Source organism: Bactrocera latifrons, unplaced genomic scaffold, assembly GCF_001853355.1.
Source record: "Bactrocera latifrons isolate USDA-ARS-PBARC rearing strain unplaced genomic scaffold, ASM185335v1 scaffold_3, whole genome shotgun sequence".
NCBI lineage: Eukaryota > Metazoa > Arthropoda > Insecta > Diptera > Tephritidae > Bactrocera > Bactrocera latifrons.
Window position 1 is genome coordinate 4097707 of NW_017536629.1, and position 3755 is coordinate 4101461.

At 36.0% G+C, this 3755-nt stretch overlaps 1 protein-coding gene across 1 annotated transcript in view; it reads left to right on the top strand.

Moving 5' to 3' along the window:
• The window catches only part of LOC108970346 (elongation of very long chain fatty acids protein AAEL008004), a gene marked incomplete at its 5' end in the record, with an annotated part of 50526 nt that overhangs the window by 31239 nt on the left and 15532 nt on the right, over window positions 1-3755 (top strand).

Genomic DNA, 3755 nt, shown 5'->3' on the forward strand with positions numbered 1-3755 from the left:
AAATTACAATAAAAGTTACAACTAAAAAACACAAGTTAAATTTTTTAAAAAATAATATAAAATTCAAATTAAAATTAAAGCTACTCTTAAAATCAAAACTAATTTTACATTAAAATTAAATTAAAAAAACAATAAAACAAATTTTTGACACTTCCGAGAGAATCCGTCCAACTTTCCAGCAGTCGATCTTTTTGTATATATGCGAATAAATCGTTTATCCATGAAATTAAACTAAATTTTTATTAATTTTTTAAGATTTTTAAGACTTAATATTAAAAAAAAAAGTTTATGTCTTAAAAAGCATCAAATAGCCTAAAATCTCAAATTCTCTTATTTCCTTAACCACCTACTGCATACAGGTGCCAACGCACCAAAAATCACCAATTTCAATTTAAATGTCTGCGAAGTGGCCACAAATCATTAAACGAGTCAATGAAATGCAAACGAAACAATATTTACAAGCAGACTACTCTATAACTCACAGCTCGAGTGCGATTAAACAATAAGTAGTGAGTTGAGCATAATAGAATACATGTTGCATGCAACAAATGTGCGCTTTTAAAGTCATTACATGTAACGCAATCGATTTCAGCCAATGGAAGGCAGCTGAGTGGCAGCAAAGTGCAAGTAGAATGAAGTCTAAGAAATAAAAATAATAAACACGCGCATAAATGAATAAAATATAAATTAGAGCAAACAGCAGTGCGCGCATGCGCCGGTTTCCAATTTTTTTGCTCTTATTTTGCTGGCAGTGGAAGCCACATAGAAGCAATCTCAGCGCATTAGTGTCCGTGGCTGCAACGCCGCACAAAAAAATGCCAACCAACCTGATCGACGTGCGGCGTTGCAATTCTCTTGCTGCTACAGCTGGTCGCTTCGGACGGCAGTAAGCACATCAGCACATATGTATGTAAGTATGTATGTGCACATGTGTGCGCCCGGCTCGATAGCTATTCTGGCCATGAGCAGCCATGCGGTAGTGCAGCGTAATGTGGCATGCGTGTGCAACCGGTATGCGACTTAAGAACCGGCGAGCAAGCAACCGCGCACAACATGCTGCATTTATAAATAAAACGTTTGACTATGCAATATTTTCGATTTACTAATAGTTGCTTAATGCAAGTGTTTTGCTGCTGCTTGTTGTTGTTGTTGTATTTGATGTGGATTTAGCTTTTTGTGTGTTTTATTTTTTATTTTTTATTATGTTTTTGCTTTATTTGCGCGGTATTATTTGTTTTGATAGCAAATTTTCCTTCACTTTGTATCTTGTTTTTGTTGTAATTGTGTGGATAGTGACATAGCAACGGTTTATTTTTGGAACTTCGTTAATATTCAGATATTTATTAATATATATTTAGATTTTGGCTTTTTATGCCTCAAGAAGCAAGGCCTGTCTGTTTGTATATATAACTAGTCCTTCAGTTTTTGAGATATCGTTCTGAAATTTTGCTCACGTCCATTTCTTCTCAAGAAGCTGTTAATTTATTAGAATCGCTGATAGCGGACTATTATAGGATAAATCTGCCATACAAACTGGCAGTTTGGACGTCTGTTTGTATAAAACGCACTAGTCACTCAATTTTTGAGATATCGATCTAAAATTTTGAATGCCTTCATTTCTTTTCAAGAAGCAGCTCATTTGTAAGAATCGCCGATTTCGGACCATTATAGGATATAGCTGCTATACAAACTGGCATATTAAAGTCAGGTTCTGGTATGGAAAACTTTTTTATTTGATGAGATATCTTCACGAAATTCGGCATGGATTATTGCTAAGTCGCACTACAATATTCAAAGAAAATGCTCCAATTAGATCGCTCTAACATAAAGCTGCCATACAAACGGGCCAAGCAAAATCAGCTTCTTTTACGAAAAACTCTTTTATTTTACAAGATATCTTCATGAAATCTAGTACAGACTCTTGAATAAAGCAGTGCTACCACCTCCGAGCGAATTATTAAAATTACGCTACTATATCATATGGCTGCCATACAAACTGGCATCGAAATCAGGTTCTTATATAGAAAACAGTTTTATTTTACGAGATATCATGAAATTAGCACAGACTACAAACTAAAAGAGTGTCGCCATCTCCAAATAAACTGTTTAGATCGGGCCACTATATCATACAGCTGTCATGCAAACTGACCAATCAAAATCAAGCATGGAAAAATTCTCTCTTTAATTATAATTAATTATTTTAGGAATTCAAATATTATTTTCATAATTTATTTTGCTCGAAAAATTTTCCTGCTATTGCCTGCTTTCGGTTTTTTCCATTTGCCGCTTTTTTGCAAACACATTTCCAATCACGTTTTCTGCCTTTTAATTCCGGCGTATTTCATTCAGACGCGTGCGGAATAAATACAAACAAACTAGCTGTAGTCCAAATAGTTAGTATAAACCAGCCTTAAACGAGGAACTGCTCTAACTTTGTATGCGCACAAACGAAATATTGGAAATTTTCCGCGCGTCTAACCGGCCAGAGCCGGTCTGTGGTGGGTAGTGACGCCACTAAATTCTTCAGACATACTACATTCTATATAGTATATATGTTTGTATGTACGCATGTGTTAGTTGTCCCCCTCCATGCACGGTTGTCAGTGTATGCGTGCATTGAACTTGCTTGTAACATGCTTTTAGTTACTGTAGCTACTGAAACCCCCCGCTTTCTGCTGTCTATGTTTTTTTCCGTTTCCGTTTTGTAATATTCTAGAAAACGTCGGAATAAATGATGCAAGTAAATCATACAAAAGCGCACTAGTAAAAAGCCGGTAGCGTGCAAAGTAATTAAGTTACAATGAAAACAACAACACCGCCCTCTTTTTCCAGCAGCATTTAAACGCTGCTTTGATTGTGCGCTGAGGCGCAGGCGCGAATTGCAAGCTTCAATTCAGCTTATGCTAGAGCACACATGCATACGCAGCTAATTATTTGTTACTGAAGTAAGGCGTAGCATGCAAGGAATGCTGCTTGATTACAGCGACAAATGCACAATAGAATCATGTTCCTATTTACAAAATAAAGTGTGTTTATATGTACACTTATTTATATACAAATATATGTGGACTTTGTTGTAAATTTTTTCAGCTAAGCACTTCGAAATTTGCATAAATAATTTTACAACTGTCATCTTAGCACTTTATAATGTTAGCCGGTTCATAGAGAGCAAGCTTTCTGAGAGGCTTGCGGTAGTAAATTGAATTAGAATTAAGAAATGCTCACGGGATTTTTGTAGATCCGCTATAAGGTGTAGAAAAATATACACAGTTGTTATTACATAAGCTTGAAAAGTGTTGAAAAAGTCTGTCAACACACTTTAAATACTAAAATCAGTTTTTATACTCTCGCAACAAAGTTGCTAAAGTTTTGTTCACATAACGGTTGTTTGTAAGTCCTAAAACTAAAAGAGTCAGATATAGGGTTATATATACCAAAGTGATCAGGGTGACGAGTGGAGTTGAATTCCGGATGTCTGTCTGTCCGTCCGTCCGTCTGTCCGTCTGTCCGTCCGTCCGTGTAAGCTGTAACTTGAGTAAAAATTGACATATCCTGATGAAACTTGGTACACGTATTTCTTGGCTCCATAAGAAGGTTAAGTTCGAAGATGGGCAAAATCGGCACACTGCCAAGCCCACAAAATGGCGGAAACCGAAAACCTATAAAGTGTCATAACTAAGCCATAAATGAAGATATTAAAATGAAATTTGGCACAAAGGATCGCATTAGGGAGGGGCATATTTGAACATACTTTT